At 35.1% G+C, this 20509-nt stretch overlaps 1 pseudogene; it reads right to left on the bottom strand.

Annotated features, from left to right (window-relative positions):
- The window catches only part of LOC104850873, a 180188-nt pseudogene extending 161345 nt beyond the window's left edge, over window positions 1-18843 (bottom strand).
- Window positions 18844-20509: the final 1666 nt, after the last annotated feature.

Genomic DNA, 20509 nt, shown 5'->3' on the forward strand with positions numbered 1-20509 from the left:
CCTCCTCCTCCTCCTCCTTCTCTTCCTGCCCCCCTCATCTCCCATCTGTTCATCCTGGAAAACCCCCAAAATATCTCAGCCATATCTAACAAGCCACTGGCTCACATTTTGTTACTGACTTTGATGCAGTCCCAGTGGTGATAACAACACTCTTTTTGTGGTCCATTATCAATCCTTACACTTACCGCATTTCAGAAAGTAGTGCTCACCCCCTTTTATTCAATTTGAAATGCCTAAGACTGAAAATTGGTAAATTTAAGCCCATGAAAATGTCTGTTTTCATGAAATTAAAAGATATTATTCATTTGATTTCAATATATTTATAGCATTTCACTAAAAAAATCACAGATTCTATAGAAATCTTGGTAAAATATTTTAAGTATGCATGTGTATGTAAAATGAAGTTTTATCTTGGAAATTTTGTGGACCTGTATCTTCAAAGAGCATATATAGATTGTTCATCGGGAGTGGCATTTCAAGAGCTATTTGTCAAGTCACTAGAAATATACTAACGTCTCCATTTACATAGGTAGCCTCTTTTTTGTGTGGGTAATGGGTATATAATACTTAGGATTTAGATGTGTTCATCATCAGCCAGTATTTTAGACATCAGAATTTACCCAAGATACATGCAATTATCTACTTATTTAGTATTTCAGACTTCAAGTCATTTTTTTCTTTTTATTTACTCAGTACATTCCTTGTGGTAATGTTTTTGAGATTTACTCTAGCACATTCTCATGTATGCTTTGGAGGTAGAAGCATAAAGCTGAGTTTACCTACTTAAATGACAAAATGTAGAAAAACAGGAGAAATCCCGAATTTTGACATAGAAAAGGAAAACAGGTGTTATACAACAAAAGAGGGAGAGCCTTTTGTTCATGCCTTGGTCTAAATCTGATATGAGTGAAAAAAATGAACAAAATTTTTTTTTCAGCTTTAATTGAGTTTATTGGTACATTTTAGGGATACAGTACAGTTACATTCATTGTTGGGATTTTGTACCTCTACATGACAGGTCTTGATTCTCATTTTTTCCCCTTACCCCTGCCCTCCCTTCACCCCCTCCTCCCGTCCCCATCTACAAACACTTTATTTTCATCTTTTCATTATCTCACATTTCAAAATTTTTCAATAATATTTTCAACATAAAGGACATTATGATAGAGCTGTGATCGAGACCTGGGTCTGCACAGTGGTTGCACCGGCCTACACTTCCACCAACAGTGGAGAAGCCCTGCCAGCATTTGTTGTTCCTTGATTCATGACAGCAGCCATTCTTTGTGGGGTGAGGTGGAATCAGCCTTATTTTCATTTGCATCTCTCGAATAACCAGTGCTGTTGAACGTTTTTCATATATTCATTTGCTATTTTTACTTCTTTGAGAAATGTTGGTTCATTTCAACTTCCCATTTTTGGATTGGATCTTTTAATTTTGGAGATCTGATTTTTTTTTTTTAAGTTCTAGTGTGAGAAGCTGAAAGTGTAAATAAGGATCAAAATGTATAATAGGTAATGTGAGATAGGAAGAAAGGGTGCAAAAAGGGAAGAGAAAGTGGGAGAGGAAGGGGAAAGGAAAAAAGAGAATGGAATTAATATGAGAAAATGAAAAAATGGAAACAAAGACTTTGTAAACAGAGGGATTGAAGAGAGGGCAGGGGAATGGGGAAAATAAGAATCAAGGTATTTTATGTAAAGATGCAAATTTCTGATTGTGAATGTCATATTGTACACCTAAAATGTACCAATAAAATTAACTTAAAATAAAAGAATTGGATCTTTGGAACTTAGTCTAAAGGTGCAATGTTGTTTTCCACTGTCAAAAAGCAAAATTTGGAACTATTATTTAAAAACACGTTGAAGTACTGAGAGACTGTGGCATTTCAAATCCTGAGAAGAGTAATCCTGCCAGAGAAAGCTTGCTTTTACAACAAAGCCATGGTTGTGATATCCCACGCATCCCTTAATCAATGCATCATAATTGCCACAGTCTCCATGACCTAATCATCTCCTGAAGATCCCACCCCTTCACACTGATACACTGGGGACCATACATATTCAAAATGTAGCATTATATTTAATTATATCTTTCATTTAAAGTCTTAGTAATATAGGTCAAACTTTGAACAAAGGCTCTCTGATGCATTTTCACGAGATATTACTTATTTTTGAAATATTACTTATATCTAGGCATTTCTCATTTCCTGGAATTCTCTTTTAATAATAGTTTTCTCTTCTCTACAAAGCACTATCATGAGATTTTCATTTCTCTATTTCTTCACAATTAATGTGATTAAATGATCTTGAGTAGACTATAGCATAATTTACTGAGATAAAATGCTTCCTTATGTTCTTCCAAAAATTGAGATAAAAAGCTGATGAATATATAATGTCAAAATAGATCAGAATAAATAATCCAAAAGCCCATCATATCAAAAGAGAAAATAACGTAAAATCAATTATTCACATAATTTGTTACTGCTTTCACATCCATGCCTTCAGAGGATTGCTTTTGATTGTTTCTTTTTTATTGCTGCATACCTATAGAATCCTTACATAGTAAGAATTAGGAAAACAAGGCCATAATTTAAAATGTATAAGTAAATATCTTCTTTAAGTGGGAACTTGTATGTAACCTTTCAATTATCAAAGTTCAGATTTTTGTGTTTATTTTTCAGCTCTTGTTCACTCTGGCAATTTGCTAATAAAATATATTGTTAGGTACATCATTTTTTACGAAGTCTTATTCATCATCATTCTTCATTCTTTAAGATCTTGTTTAATTTAACTGCCCTTTCTAGTTCAGTAGCTCAAAGAAACAAGAAGTCATTATTTGTTTTTAGCTGAAAGCATCTGAGGGTGGGAATTATTCCAACAAATTCAGCTAAAGTGCTTATGCACTTGTGAGCTTGATTCTGTTTCATTTTGTTTGATTTTATAACTGTTTATAGATTGCTAGTGTTTGAAAGCCACTCCACATACCAGGAATTTGATAAGTGATTAAGATTTTGGCAAATGGTTTCTCCTAATACCTCTAAATAGAATCCATAAACAAAGCCAGACAAAGAAAGGTACAGTGTGAATGATGACTTACCCTAATAGTTTCATGGTATTTAATGAGTACAGGAAGAAAAATAAGGAATGTTTCCCCTCTCTATGATTCTTCAGAAAATATATAAGAATATAGATGACTTTCTGCAAAACTTCATGTCTCTAAATAGCATTATCTTGTTTATTTGGCACGATGTCCAGGAAAGTCTATTGTTTCTTAGTTTATTAAATCAGGAAGTTTCTACTTCAATTGCTTGGGACAAAACTTTTGGATAGACATGTATGTATATATTAGTACATTTTTAGAAAATATAGGCATATATGTTCAAATATCAATTATATCCATGTTTGACTACATGTGTATGGGATATCTCTCTCTATATGAATATATTTACATATTTCTATTTCTCAATCAGAGAACATTTCTCGTAAAGAAAAATCTCTGTTGCCCATTATTGGTCAGAGTTTTTAAGAAAAACATAAGTGACAATGTATATTTATGTATTTGTGTGTATATATCTTATAACTCTCTCTACATGTGTACATAGATATAAACACATGTATATGTATTTCATCTATTCATCTATATATTTATTTATCACTGTACCTATCTATCCACCAATAGTTTTGTCAAAGAAATTTTCTCTTGTAACTGTATCTAATGGAAAGTTTTATGATCTACTGTTTGATGACTGCAGACTCAGGTAAGCTGATGGTATAGTTTCAGCCTCAGTTGAAAGCCCTAAGGACTGAGAGCCCCAATGATGTAAATCTCTCTCTAATGGTAAAGATGAGTGTCACAGATCAGTGTAAGGTGGAAGCAGCACATTTCTTCAATTTCTTGTTCTGCTCAAGGTCTCAACATATTGGATGTTATTCAGTCACATTGAGGAGGAAAATCTACTTTGCTCTATCTAGAAATTTAAAAAGAAATCTCATCCAGAAAGGTCCTTGCAAGCTTACCTAGAAATAATGTTTAGCAAAGTGTCTGAACTACTCATTGCCCAATGAAGGTTCCATATAAAATTAACCATCACAGTGCCCTGTCTTCAGTTTCTATGCACAAGAAATAGCTAATTGCTAACATTAAAATATTTTTCCATATTATTCATTAGTCAGTTATTTAATTTAACAATTAACATAATTATTATCAAATATTTTAGAAGCCTTTTTATCTCATATATTACATGACTGCATTAGATATATGCTATAACTCCCATAATACTATATTTATAAATGGCATACAATTATTTTTTTTTCTTTAGACAGTGTCTTACTATGTAGTTTTGGATGAACTTACTCTGTAGCCCAGGTTGACCTTGAATTTATGGTGATGTTCTTGCCTCAGTCTCCCGAGTGTGGGGATTACAGGCGTGCACCACCACTCCTTGCTCAAATTAATATTTTTTTTAGTTAATGAATTTGGAATCATTCTGAGGGACAGAGAAGCATTTGAATAACCATAGTGCAAGAAAAATAAAAAATGAAATATGTAATTTTAATTGGTACATTTTATTTACCATTCCAATTACATTTCGGGATTTTACATGAGATTAATATGACTGCCATATTTTATTTTTGCACTCTTTTTGTGTATATTACATGCCATCTCCCTATATGTCTTATAGAGCTTATCTATAAATGGATATTTATATTAATTTTATATTTAATATGATATATAATATATATGTATTGAAAATAAATTGAAATTTTCAGGAAGTGTTATAAAGGTCTTTAAAAATTAAGTAGAAGGTCACATTGTGAAGTTACATGCGAGTATAATTTTTCCTGTCAATGCCCAAATTCTAATTTCTGACATGAAGCTGGAATCTTGAGAACTGACATCACTTTGAAGTCACGATTTTACATTTATGTTAAAGTATAAACTTTCTCAACAATTTCTTTGTGCTCTTATTTACAATTCTTTCTCCAGTCAAACATACACTGACATTAAAAGTAAAGATCTTATGTTAGATTTCTGATATATTAATATATACTAATGTATATATTATAACTATAATATTATATATTACATTATATATCATATTTATTATATTATATATACATATTACAATATTCATATTATATTCTATAATGTAATATAAATTTATATTATAATATTTATTATATATTATAATGATATATATTATTATACACACACACACCAAAGTTTTCGATTCAGACTCAGAATAAAAGTGAGGAACTTTTGTTGATGTATAGGACTCTACATGATATGGTCCCTGACTTTTGTGTGCATATCCTGTTTTAGTAATCTATTTTTTCCAGTTATGGATGTCTCTATCCAGTGCAAAAAATATCTGTCACTTGAAATATGCCTAGTCCACTAGAAGATGAAGTTGAAAATTACACATTAGATTTTATAGATCATGCAAAAAAACCCATCTGAATTCTTTAGTTTCAAATACATGTAAATTGATATTCTGCTTTAAATAAAATATATATAACTAGAATTAATTGTATTTTTAAACTTATTTTAATGTATCTATTAATAAATTTAAAATTACATAGAGGGCTCATTAATATATAACGTTTCTGGATAGTGATATAGTTGAAGATCAAAACATAACTGCTAAATTAACAAACAAGCAGGAAAATTGTGAAAAAAATGGCCTGCAATTTTCCTATTTAGATATGTTATTGCAAAAATCCATTTTCCGTACTCCTAACTTTTTGCTATATTACTCTACAGTAGAATTTTTTTGTTTACACAATTTTATATGAAAAAATTGACACTAGAGTATGTCTGGCACATGCTATTAATTTCAGGTCTGGTTAAGAATAAGCAGGTCTGATAAATTTGCAATGCTTTTGAATTAATTTACAAAAAATTCAGGGAAAATATGGATAAATAAAATTGTGGCCCAATCTTTAGATCTTGTCTGTGTATATATTCTTAAATCAGTCAAAGAATGTTACATATTCAATTTCTTGTGTTAGAAAGTCTACTTGCCATACAGAGCAGGATTCTGAACAGGTTAATAGAAGCATGAGGTACATGAGAAAGACTTATTATGTTATGTTCTGCTTTCATATCAAAGCAAATTTCAAAAAGCTATTCCTATTCTAAGTATACATCAGATTTTATGGCAAATGTTAGGTGTATGAGACTATCATGTATTTATTTTTTACCCTCATTGAGTTTATTGGTACATTTTAGGCATACAGTACAGTTACATTCATTATTGGGATCTTGTGCCTTTACATGACAGGTCTTGGTTCTCATTTTTTCCCCTTGTCCCTGCCCTCCCTTCACCCCATCCTCCCCTCCTGCTTTACAAACACTTCATTTCCATTTTTTCTTTTTCTCATATTTTTTTCTTTTCCCTTATTTGCTTTCCCCTACCCTTCCCACTTTCCCTACACATTTAGCCCCTTTCTTCCTATTTCATATTGTCAATTATATCATTAGGATCTTAAATACTCTTATCTTTATTCACACCAGACAAACTATTCGGTGTTTACACATGTGTGATTTATTTATTTCACTTAGGAGTACATCCTCAATATGTATCCATTTTCCTATGAATGAATCTAATTTCTCATTCTTTATGGCTAGGTAGTATTCCACTTTATAGAAAAACCACATCTTCTTTATATAATTTCTAACTGATGAGCAAATAGGCTATTTTCAAGTTTTAGCTATTACAAACTGTGCCTCTATAAACATAGCTGCACATATATCTCTGTGATATAATTCTTTTAATTCTTTTGGAAAGGTACCCAGCAGAGGGATGGCTGGGTCAAATGGAACCTCTAGTCCCAAATCTTTGAGGTATCCCCATATTGATTTTCATAGTGGTTGAACCAGTCTGCACTCCCACCAACAATGGAGAAGGGTTCCTTTATTCACACAATCCTGCCAACATTTGTTATTGTGTGATTTCTTGATAGCAGCTATTCTTTGTGGGGGGAGGTGGAATCTCAGTGTTATTTTCATCTGCATCTCTCAAATGACCAGTGATGTGGAATATTTTTTCATGTATTTACTTGCTGCTTTTACCTCTTTGATAAATGTCTTTTCATTTTGATGGCCCTTCTTGAATCAGGTCTTTATATTTGCGGGGGGACTGATGGTTTTGAATTCTTTATATATTCTAGATTATAATACTTGGTCTGAGGAGCAGCTGGTAAATTTTTTTCCCCACATGGTAGGTTGTCTCTTAGTTCTGTTGATGGTTTCTTTTGGAGTGCAGAAGTTTTTTAATAAGATGAGATCCCAGTTGTTGATTCTTTCTGCTAGTTCCCATGCTACTGATGATTTGTTCAGAAAATATTTTCCTATGCCAATGTCTTCAAGAGTTCTGCCTAACTTATCTTCCAGCAAGTTTAATGTTTCTGGTTTAATATTTAGATCTTTAATCCACTTGGACTTTACTTTAGTAAATGGTGAAAGATGAGGGTCTAGTTTTAATCTTTGGCAGGTTGACATCCAGTTTTTCTAACACCATTTATTAAAGAAGCTATCTTTCTTCCACTGGGGATGGTCAGATCCTTTGTCAAAGATGGTTTAGCTGAGTACAGATGGAGTTGTTTTTGTGTCTTCCAATCTGTTGCACTGATCCTTAGGTTTATTTTTTTGCCAGTACCATGCTTTTTTTTTTATTACAGTGGCTTTATAGTATAGTTTCAAATTGGAAATTGTTATACTTGCTGCCATGTCTCTGTTGCCTAGGATGGCTTTTGCTAATAAGATACTAGCAAACAGAATACAGAGGATCATCAAGAAGATCATACATCCTGACCAAGTCAGATTTATTCTAGGGATGCAAGGATGGTTCAACATACTTAAATCAATAAATGTAAAACACTATATTAACAAAGTTAAGGTCAAAAAACAAATGACCCTCTGGATAGATGCAGAGAAAGGATTTGACAAAATTCAACACCCATTCATGATAAAAACCCTGCAAAAATTGGAATAGGTGGTCTATATCTCAACTTAATAAAGGCTATCCATGAAAAACCAACAGCCAACATCATATTAAATGGCCAAAAACCGAAAACCTTCGTGTTAAAATTAGGAACAAGACAAGGATATCCACTATCACTACTCCTCTTCCATATAGTTCTGGAAACATTAGCCACAGCAATTAGACCAGAGAAAGAAATTAAAGCAATAAAGATAGGAAAGGAAGAAGTTAAACTGTCATTATTTGCTGACGATATGATACTCTACATTGAAGACCCAAAAAACTCCACCAAAAGACTTCTAGACTTAATTGACAGTTTTAGCAGAGTAGTGGCTACATGATCAACACCCAAAAATCAATAGCCTTCTTGTACACAAATAACAGACTCACTGAAAGAGAAATTAGAGAAACCCTTTCACAATAGCATCCAAAAAAATGAAGTATCTAGGAATCAATCTAACGAAAGAAACAAAAGACCTCTATGCTGAAAACTACAGCACTCTGAAAAAAGAAATCGAAGAGGATATAAAAAAAATGGAAAGATATCCCCTGCTCCTGGGTAGGAAGAATCAACATAGTGAAAATAGCCATACTAACAAAACTGCTATACAGGTTCAATGCAATGCCAATTGAAATTCCAACACTATATTTCACAGAACTAGAAAAAAGAATCCAAAAATTCATTTGGAACCATATTTTTTTCTTATTTTTGAGATATAAAAGAACTCAGTCTGTACCATGTAGATATAAAGATATATGTAATGCTTATTGATGATTACCTCATTTGAAAATTATTAATTACATACTTGAGATAGTATCATTGTTCACTAAATTTGAATTCCATATTACTCTATTTTATAATTATTAGCTTTAAAGTCATAATCAAAGTAATTTTGATTATTTTCCTTAGCTCAGTAATTTAAATGAACAGTGTTTTTCAGATATTTATTTAATATAGCCTCATCACTTCTCTAACTGATAAAGCTTTGAAACTGGGACCACTGAGGACAATTCTTATATTTTATATTATACTTTTTGTGGGAGTATCTAAAGTACAATTATTAGTAGTCTATAATTAATGATTTACTGTAAATAAGGATAATGAATATCTCTATCATATTGGTCATGGGAAACTTTGGAATTGTTCAAAATGAGATTGTTATTGATTAATACATTGATTTTGCTGTCATTATTTTTGTATTATCAGTTAAATATTTTAAATTTAAAAATATTATAAATAATATTTAATGCCTGTATTACTCAGACATTGCTGAGACACAGTATCTGATACTCACAACTTAAAGGAAGAAAGGTTTAATTTAGCTATGTTTTCAGGAGATTTAGGACATGGTCCATGACTCCAGTACGAAACCTCATGGCAGAAGGTATGGTGAAGCAAAGTTTCACAGTTGGTGGTAGTCAAAAAGCAGAGCTGAGAATCAGTGCCTAATGGAATTGAGTAGGAACCAAACACACTGTAAATGCCCAAGGTCATGCCCCTGTGACTCACCTAGAAGCATCCCTTACTAACCTAAATGGTCTTCATCCAATGAAGTTGACAAAGTAGGATTAATGACTATGCTTTTATGTAATGATTTATTGTCTTTTCAATATTGTGTTATTTGTTTGAAATTTACTTATTTTTTTTCACTTTTACATTTATGACTCATTATGGCATTTATACCTGAGAAGAGTACTAGAGTCAGTAATTACCAGTCAACCAGACATCTCAATGAACTTTCACAGCAGCATTAGTCAATAAAAATCATTTTGAAAATATCAAGGAAACTGATGATAAAATATAAGTAACTTAGTCAAATATAAGCAAGTACTTCATGAATAGCTATAGCAGTAACACAAATTAATATTTAATACATAATTAGCTATATCATGGACAGACTCCTAAGTGGTTTTATCTGTGATCTTCTTTAACAAATTTTAAAATCTTATTATTATTCCCATTCTCAAAATAAAGCAAGCAAGGGACATGGGAAGCAATGACAGAGTAAGATTGTCACAAAGTTACCTGGACCAAAGCCAAAGCCTGTGTTTCTAACTAAATATTCTAGTTTGTAACAGCAACTGTCAGATGACTGTGCCTTACAGGAGTAATGTTTTAAGTCTACCTACTAGATTAAGGGACCTGTTACTGTTATTAACTCCATGTAGCGTTGTGTGGTGGAAAAGATGCTACATGAGATCCGAATCTTTTCTTAAGAACAGTTTTGTGCTTTTGGTAGTCTTGAGACATTATATAGAGTGGAACTACCTTGCTGGAGAGATCATGGGAAAGAGAATCCCTGGAGAAACAGGGGGGCCTTTTTTTGTTGTTGTTGCTATCGGCCCTTGCCCTTGTGAGGTGGACTGCGGAGCCACTGAGCCAAATCTCTGGCCTAGGACATTCTCACTGCTAGAATAAAGCTCCATTTTGTTGGGAAAGTGCTATTTGTCAGAGACATTTCAAACTATGTTTAACAGAATATCTAATTTCAGTATTTGCTGTCATCCGATGGAATGGATGTAGTCCTCTCAACCATGAGAACACTGGAAGGTTAGGAGACTTCCTTAAATTCCTTTAGAGATCAAGTGGCAGGAGCCAGATTTGAACACATGTTCACGTAATTCTCAGACTGGGTAAATTAGAAAATTCAAGAATAGTAATTTCATGAAGGTGGTAAAATTAAAATTCTGAAAGAAACTTGTAAAAGTAGGATTTGGTTGCACATAAGGGAAATTGTGAATATAAGAAAATCCATTTATGGTGCATTAGATAGACTTGTGATAGTTAACATTAGAATTGCATCCTAAAAGCATACAGGAAGAATACCCAAAAGCCAACAATACAAGCATGTGAGAAGTCCCGAGTAGGGTCCTTTCGACAGTATGAACACTAAGTCAGAAGGCTTTGGAAGAAAATGATGTAGATTATAAAATGTATCATTTTTAAATATGAACAGTCAAAAGTCACAGTTACACAGCACCACTAAAGTTACGGAGTGTCTGCTTGTGTGTATAAATTTGTAAAGCTTATCTACCTACTATTCTCACTGCATTGGATGAATCAGCTAACCAATCATCAATTCCACAAGCATGTGTTGAATACCTACTGGGTACAAGACATGATGCTGGCTATGGGGACCCACCAATGAATGTGACAGGTATGATCCTGGTTTTGGGGAGTTTACATTCAGCAACAGTACAGAAATAAAATGTATAAATTCACTGGAGAGTATAAATTACTGCAGTTTGCATAAATTAAAGGAAATATAAGTAGAAATATGAAGAATAATGTAAAAGATAATTTCAAATTCAGTGCCTTAAGAAGGATTTCTTGGGTGGATAATTAAGCTGAGGTCCAGAAAAAGAAAAAAGGCTGAGAAATAGCTAGCTATATCAAGCTTCTGTAATTTGCCTGTATAAAAGTTATAAAAAATAAAATTTAAGTGTTTCAGGGCCTAAAGGGATAAAGTTGACTACAGCGATTTGGGTACAGAAATAAAAGCATACATGAGATTATCCTAGTGTTCAGGTCTGATTTAGGCCCAAATCAGGAGTTTTCTAAAAGGTTAGAAATAAGAAATCATCCAACTCACATAGAACAATTTAAAAAGTCCTCAAGCTACTCATCAGAGAATGGACTGAGGTGGAAGGTGTGGAAGAGGGGAGCTCAGTGAGAAGGGTATGGTGAGAACAGGAAGGGAAGACAGAGATCTGACTGGAATAGTGGTGAGAGAGAGGAAAGAGGCCACACGCATTCTCTAAATAGAATCTATTTTTAATCACATCACTTAGATATTCTCAATCTAAAATATGCATCTTACCAATTGTACCAAAGCAATATTTGTGCAATTCAAATTTAAAAAAATAAACATAAAGAAGAGACATTTCCAGTTTATTTCTTTTTATTCCCAAGAGTACATGGGAAATTCATAGAGCATGGTATAGAGCATAATATTCTCTGGGTATATTTTATTTATTTTCACATTCATTTACCACCCTTTAGTATTATAAACAAGACTGTAGCTATTATTAAAGAAACTTGGAAAAGTATCCATTAGAAACCACGCTGTAAAACAAAATCAAATCTTTTAAAAATACATGTGGCTTGGACATATGGGACGGAATCATTGTATACATCGAAACATTTTACACTCTTGATTAAATTCTAGCGTTACCTTTTCTTCACTTAAAATATTACCTTTTAGCATATTTTGCTCCACTATTTTTATGATCATTATTTACTTTAAGCATTATGATTGTTCAGGATCAATTTTCCTCCTTAATAAAAATCCTTCTTCTCAGAAAGAGGCTCTAAAAGCTGGTTAGCATCCTTCATTTATTATTCTGATCACAATGGAAGTGGTAGACGCCACTCTATTATCATTAGCGACCCAGGTGAGTCCATTGAACTTGCATGGTGGGGACAATCTGTGCCTGATGAATGCTTCAGCTTCCAGTTAGCGAAATTTTGTTCAATCAATATAAAGTGCTGAGGTGACACATCCTGCTTTAAATTGTGCAGGATATTTTTAAGTAGTCCACTATGATACTCAATGTCAAATTACTACAGTGATGTATTTAAGTTTGAAAATGGCTTACTGACTTTAAGTGCTATAAATTTACCTTTTGTGAGTGATAATTGTAAGTTTGCCTTTATAAAGTTTGGCAGAGTCTCACCGTTCTTCCAGCAAATATGAAAGTGAGTTGTATTTTTTAAAATGGTCTATTTCTGTAAAACTTTTTTGGGGCCTTTTAGGCAAGATAGCAAAATAAATCAGGCAATTTTTAATATGTGTAAATACATTGCAATCAATTATATTATTAAAAATTTCTGTCCTGGCATGGTAGTTCATGTCTGTAATCCCAGCACTTCCAAGGCTGAGGCAGGAGGATTGCTGTGAGTTCCAGACAAGCCTGGGCTACATAGTGAGTTCCAGGTCAGTCTCAACTACATAGTGAGACCCTGTCTCAAAAAACAAAACAAAACAAAAAAATTCTGTGTTTTTACAAGGAAAAATAAAGCAGACTATTTGAGGTGTTTAGAAATGTAAAAATATTACAAGACAGGGAAAATGTGACAGTTAGACCTTCCTGTGGGTTAACCCAAAAGCAGGGAAACTCTATCCAAGGTGTATAAACAGCATGCTATATTTCTATGCCACAATTCAAATAAACAAAGAGGGGGAAAGGTGATAAAAGAGGAAAAAATAAATTGTTTCCACTTTAATACACCTGAAAAAAAATATGAATGAGTTGTTCTCTTACAGGGGAAGTTGGCCCAAGACTTGGACCTATTTTAATCAAAGCCTATCTCTTATGAAAGTTCTGTCAGTAGCATCTATAAAATAAAGTCCTAATTAAATTTATGCTTTAATGAACTATTATTCCTTTTCCCTCAGCAGCTTTGGCCTTGTGTCTGAAATAATGACAGCTGTTTGAAGAACCCCAAATAGGAGAGGGAGCTCAAGGAGACACAGGAAGGGCATGTCCAAAATAGGTCTAAGATCCTTTGGAAAAAAAAAATCTAACTATTTTCATTCCTGTTGGTAGGTAGTATAATAAAATTTATAATAATATCAGGACTAGAAGTAGCAATCCATTGTTTAATAAAAATGGGATCCTATGATAAATTTGGTCATTTTTCAAAATTAGTTCACAAATATGAGATTAAAATTTTGCTGAATTTCCTAAATAAGAAAATATAGATAGGTAATGAACTCTCAGAATTCTAAGGAGATAAAAATTTCTCATAATAAGAATTAAACAGGGCCAGGGATTTAGCTCAGTGGCTTGGCACCTGCCTCACAAGCTCAAGGTCCTGAGTTAGATCCCCAGTACTGCACACACACACACACACACACACACACACACACACACACACACACACACAAACTAATAATAATTAAACAGCTTTTGGCTGTTCTAGTGCACGCCTGTAATCCTAGCACTGGGAAGGCTGAGGCAAGAGGATTGGCATGAGTTCCAGGGCAACCTGAGCTACATAGTGCATTTAAAGCTAGCTTGGTCTATATAGCTAGACCCTACTCAGAACTCAAAAGAAAATCAGGGATTTAGCTCAGTGGTGTTACCGCCTGCCCCGCAAGAGCAAGGTCCTAAGTTTGATCCCTGGTTAAAAAAAAGTCAAAAGAAAAACAAAACAAACAAAAGAATTACACCAAGAAGGCTGGCATACTTGTAATCCCAGCACCCTGGAAGGCTAAAGCGGGAGGATCTTGAATTCAAGCCTAGCATGGGCAATTTGGTGATTTACTGAGACGTTGTTCTCAAATAAAAAATAGTTAAAGAAGGATGGGGACTACAGCTCAGTGGAAAGTCCACAGGTTCAATCCCATTATCATACATGTACATTAATACACACATAAATTCATGTCCGTGCATCACATTTTGTTTTTATAATAAAATTTCTATTAATGTAATGGTGCTGCGACACAGTACCAGACACCCTCATCTACAGGAGGAGATGTCTATTTTGGCTCAAACTTACAGTCCATGTTTCCAGTCAGAAATTGCCTGGCCCAGGGGCATAGGAAAGGCAAACTGCTCAAGTCCTGGCAGCCAGAAATAGAGAGGGAAAAAAGGAGCAGAGGCGGTAGTTACACCCTTGGGCTTTACCTTCTAACAGCCTGTCAGCCATCCAGCCCTATTGTCCAATCCTCTTCTAAAAGCTTTGCCTAGGAGTGTGTGAGATCTTCCAGGGACACTCTCAAGATAAACCATACAATGGAAAAATAAATTGATCCAGTCTGGCATGGGTATGGATGCCAGTAATCCTAGCATTCTGGAAGGCTGAGGCCTGAGGACTACAACAAGTTCAAGCTCAGCTTGTGCTGTATACAGTACAGTTACATTCATTATTGGGATCTTTTAACTTTACATGACAGATACTGGTTCTCATTTTTTCTCCTTGTCCCTGCCCTCCCTTCACCCCCTCCTCCCTTCCCTATTTACAAATACTTTATTTCAATATTTTCATTTTCTCATATTTTTTTCTTTTCCCTTATTATCTTTTTCCTACCCTTCCCACTTTCCCTACACCTTTAGCCAATTTCTTCCTATTTCACATTGTCAATTATATCATTAGGATCTTAAGTACTCTTATACTTTATTCACACCAGAGAAACTATTCGGTATTTACACATGTGTGATTTATTTATTTCACTTAGGAGTATATCCTCAATATGTATCAATTTTCCTATGAATGAATCTAATTTCTCATTCTTTATAGCTGAGTAGTATTCCATTTTATAGAAAAAACACATCTTTATCCAGTCTCCAACTGATGGGTAAATGGGCTCTTCCATTTGACCCAGCCATCCCTCTGCTGGGTATCTTTCCAAAAGAATTAAAAGAATCATATCACAGTGATATATGCTCACCTATGTTTATAGCGGCACAGTCTGTAATAGCTAAAACTTGTATCCTCTATTTCAATCTTGCCAATGATACATTAAATTAGAGGGGGAAAATGTTAATGGGGTTAGAATCAGTAATGAAGACCCAAATTCTAGTAAGTATCCATTTTTTAAAGAATTGTTTAAATAAGTAGTCTAAGTAAGTTTAAATCTTACTTAAATCTCCATAGTGATTTCCATAATGGTTGTACTAGTTTTCATTCCTACCGTCAATGTAGGGGGTTCCTCTTTCACCACAGCCTCTCTTCTTAGCATTGTTTTAAATATAAAATTTACATGTAAGAGACAAATCACTTCCCAAATGTTCTTTGTGATGCAATGAAAAGTGGGGGGAAGTAGGTAGAACATATATTAATGAGAGTAAACTCTCTTCCTCACCCTTAAATTCCTGTACAGAATGGTCTTCATAAAGCGAATGCATTACAAATCCCACTGTCTTCCTTAAAGCATCTGTGAGTCTTTCCTCCTTAGATAAAATGGGCTTTTTCTGGTGGACACACGATAAGGAAGAGGTTTAATGTAACAAGCAATCATGCTATTTTCAAAAGCTGCGTCTCAGATGGACTGTAGAAAGCATGACGCAAGGCAAGATGGAGTAAAGCTGCTTATTCATGGTGACTGGGAAGCAAGGCAGGGAAACCCAGTCCCAGAGACAGAATGGTAGCGGGACCAGATATAGTAGCCAAGACCTCACCTCCGTCACCCTCCTGGACACACCCGGGAGCACACTTCTTTAATCTGTTATGTGTTCTTTAAGCTGACATGTCAGGGTTAATAGTCGCAGAACTGAAGTTGAAAATTTCATGTCTAGAGAGAGAAGACAAGATCTCAGCCCTAAGTTTTTCTCTAAATCTGGGGCTGGGATTTGAATTAATAGAGAAATGAATACAGGAAAGGAATTCTCTTTTGTATGTGATCTCTTAAGGTCTGGTACCCATGCGTATCTTGGTTTTCAGGAGTGCCGTGTTGACTAATATCTTTATGAGCATTTTATTATGAAAATTCTTCAGCTAATGTCATTTATGTGACTTAGCAAAAGGTAATATGATGAAATCAAATGCAGAAGAGGGAAGAGTACTTCTTCTGAAGCCATAGGATCCGCAGTCATTGTGGATATTTATGTTTTCTTTCCCTCTATCTCTATGAGGTTTCTTTTGCAGCTCGGGAGAACTTCTTCTAGAAGCTGTGCTTGATTTAATGTAGTGGGAAAACCATCAAGGACCCACCCTTGATTCACGGGTATCTCATTAATCAATAGCCTTTACTATGATGTTAAGTAATAATGTGTCTGCAATGCGATTTACTTTCTTCAATAATTGTTGTGATTTTGCTCCAAGCTGAGAATGTACAGTGAGTTTAGAGAAAGGATCACTTTCTTCAGCATCTGGTGTTCTATTAGCATGGGTACTAGGTGTAATTTTACCTCTGTTTCCGGTAATGGTTCACCTGAAAGCAGAGCATCTGGAGATACATTGTGCGAGTCCAGGAGTTCTTTACTGTCCTGCTGCAGATCTGATGGAGCCGCTCCGCCTTCTTTTTGAATTGTTAGGTCCTCACTGACATTTTTCAGTCAGAAAATGTTTGGCTATCTTGTTAGACAAGAGTGCCCATACAAAGTACCTGAATAGGAAACTGTCTTTGTAGAGTCTTTAAATGTGATAGTCTTTAAAGTGATATTTTCCTACAAATGTTTTCACCAGTAAGTGTCCTTTAGTAGCAAATGAAGGCAGTTCATGCTCTGTTGTCTCAACTTGAGGAGGAGGAAGAGATTTTTCAATGAGTCTGTGAAGTGCATGGCCCAGTATGAAATTGTAGGAGGGTGGTGAATTATCTGACTTTTCTTCTGGCACAGTCCACTCTCCAACCCTGTCCTTATCTTCTTCCTAATCTTTGCTCTTTAGCAAGTCTCTTTTTTTCCCCCTCATTGAGTTCATTGGTACATTTTCGGTACACAGTACAGTTACATTCATCATTGGGATCTTGTACCTTTACATGACAGGTCTTGCTTCTCATTTTTTCTCCATACCCCTGCCCTCCCTTCATCCTTTCTCCCTTCCCTATTTGCAAAAACTTTATTTCCATTTTGTCATATTTTTTTTCTTTTCCCTTATTTCCCCTCCCCTTCCCACTTCCCCTACACCTTTACCCCTTTTCTTCCTATTTCACATTGCCAATTATACCATCAGGATCTTATTTACAATTATAGTTTTTCACACCAGAGGAACAATTCAGTATTTACACATGTGTGACTTATTTATTTCACTTAGTATATCCTCAATATGCATCCATTTTACCATGAATGACTCTAATTTCTCATTCTTTATGGCTGAGTAGTATTCCTTTTTATAGACAAACCACATCTTCTTTATCCTGTCTCTATAAAAGTCTCTTTTAACCAGTTCTCTAAGTTGTTCTTCAGAGGGATTAGCAGACATATGCTTAAGAGAGATTTGTTCATTTATGGGCTTTCCATGAAAAAACAATTCCTTCCACTTCCAATGACACATCAATCTAGGTGGAATCAGATTATTTGTCAATAATTGGTAGCTTGCCACTTTAGTGGAAAAATCAAGTACTTGATCCAAAATTTCTCTGCATATTTTATACTGCTTTATATAACGAGCCTGAACTCTTTGGACAGCAATCTGCTCATGAAGTTCTTTTTCTTCAAGGATTTATTCTTCGCAATCAATCTTGGCTTGTTTTGTCAAAACTACTTCTTGATCAAGAGCATCATGGAAATCTTTATAAGTCATCTTTCCTCATATTGTTTTTCTCTGAAAATTCTGTTTTTCCCCAAACCTCCTTTTCATGCCAAATGTGTATGAACTGCACAACAATCCTGCACTGTTTTTGGGACTTTTTGGGCCCGAGTATCAGCTGTTTCTCACTGTAAGGCTTCTCCTGTGCTTCATGGCTGATGAACTGGTCCTTTAACAACCTCCCTTTGCCCTTGTGCAAAAGCGTCTTCTGGGAGCTTCTTTTTTTTTTAATGTAGTCATCATCTGAGTGTTTAAGGAGTTGGTAGTTGTGTGGTCTGCTGCATCTAAAACATTCTCAGATGCACTTTCTGTTGCCAGGAGATCCTTATTTCTGATTGATTCAAACTTCATGATCTCTTCAGCAGCCTCCTATTGCTTTTTCATCATTTTTCGGGGCTCAAGTACTTTCAGAGTGTGATTGGATGCAGGTTTAGGAATCTGTATGACAGCTGCTTGGGTTTTGGCCATGATTTCATTTTGGCATGTCCTGTTGAAACATTACTCTCAGGAAGCCTCACTTTTCATGTTCTGAAATTGTGAGTTTGCCAGAGTCTGTGTGCTTGGTTCTTGTACTCCAGTCAGGCCACTTTTCTCCTTGGTGCTGGAGATTGTTCTGTGATGATGGGCCATATTCTTTTCAAACTGCACGTCCAGAAAGAGAAGCATTGACTCCAAGTGGGAAAGATTGTGAAGAATGGCTTTGGAAATCCTGCCTTCAGAAAATTCTCAAGCAAAGGCCTGCACCGGATAGCAATCTAAGAGGGAGATTGAGGGAAAGAGAATAAGGATGCAGCTCCTTGGAGATGGTGAGATTCAGACAGGAGCTGTAGCTGAGTAGAGCCAGTACCTGCTTGGTAAGTGGAAAGTCCTGAGTTCAGTTCTCTGTCTCTCTCTCTCTCTCTCTCTCTCTCTCTTTCTCTCTCTCCAGGTCCTGAGTTCCAGCCACAGATGAAGAGCTGGAGCATGGAGCTTAGATCCCCAGACTGAGAGATGGATCAGTAAGGAAGGGAAGAGAAGAGAGCACAGAATGATGCTATTTAATAGAAAAATCAATTTCCTTAATATCTTAAGGAAATTGATAAATGACTACGAAACAAGGTAAGGTTTGTAAATAAAATGAAATTGGAATCACATAAGTCACAGGTTAACACTGACTTGACTCTTGTTTTCATCTGTTGATCCTAAAAACAATAAAAACAAAAGCAAAAAAAAAAATGTTCTGGGTCTTGGGAAATGCTAGGATTTACATAAAGAATACAGTAACAGGAGAAAGGAAGAAACTGATTATAAACTCAAATTCTTGGGCAGCCTGAAAACATGTCTGCTGTGTCTACAAACCTCAGTTTTTGATCTTATTGACATCATCAATACACTCGATGTATAATCTTAAAACACTTCTTTATTAATTTCATTGTTTCTAGCTAATTCATTGTGTTGCAACATGCAGTGTTCGTTTATTTAAACCTTTATGACCATCTCCTTTCATTTGCGTATATCTATAGACTAATTGAACTAGGCACCGACTAGTGATGTGGATGTTATATACACTGAGCTGAGCTGTAGGAGAAGATTCATAAAAATTGTATACTAGTGGCTGCCTAGGGGCAGCAGAGAGGGGAGATGAATAGTCAGAACACAAAGCATTTCTGAGACAGTGAAACTGCTCTATATGATACGATAAGGGTAGATACTGAGCATTACATATTTGATGAAATCATCAAGAGCAACCCCTGGTGTACATTGCGAACTCTGGACTGACAATCATGTCTCAGTGTGAGTGCTTCATGTGTAAGAAGTGCACTGCTCTGGGGAAGTCGACAGTGGGGAGAGTGTGCCTGGTGGACATCAAGAGTGTGAAAGAGGGAGACGACAGGAGGTAGGGGAGTCCAGAGCTCCACCTTTTGGGGAGTCTGTGTGACCACGCACAGCCCCACCTAAGCTGTGACACTGGCATGAGTCTGCTTTGTTCCCAGCAGTCTCTGCCTCCTGACACACAAGGCACTAGACATCCTGTCAAGGCAGTTAACTATACAGAACCCAACTCAAGGAGCAGCCTGAATCCATTTGTTGAATTTTTCAAATAAACTAATCGGATTATGTATTGTATGATATTGATGGTAAATGTGTCAGAAATCACCTCACTTTTCATGCATATGAAGAAACTAAAAATATTTACACTTTGGGAAAAATACACTGAAAATATTTTATCAAACCTATCATAAAGAATGTATTATCAGGCTGGGGATTTAGCTCAGTGGTTCCACCACCTGCCTTGCAAGCACAAGGTCTCAAGTTCGATCCCTGGTGTGTGTGTGTGTGTGTGTGTGTAGTC

This window comes from Fukomys damarensis, unplaced genomic scaffold (assembly GCF_012274545.1).
Source record: "Fukomys damarensis isolate Sample0158 unplaced genomic scaffold, DMR_v1.0_HiC HiC_scaffold_11, whole genome shotgun sequence".
Taxonomy (NCBI): Eukaryota; Metazoa; Chordata; class Mammalia; order Rodentia; family Bathyergidae; genus Fukomys; species Fukomys damarensis.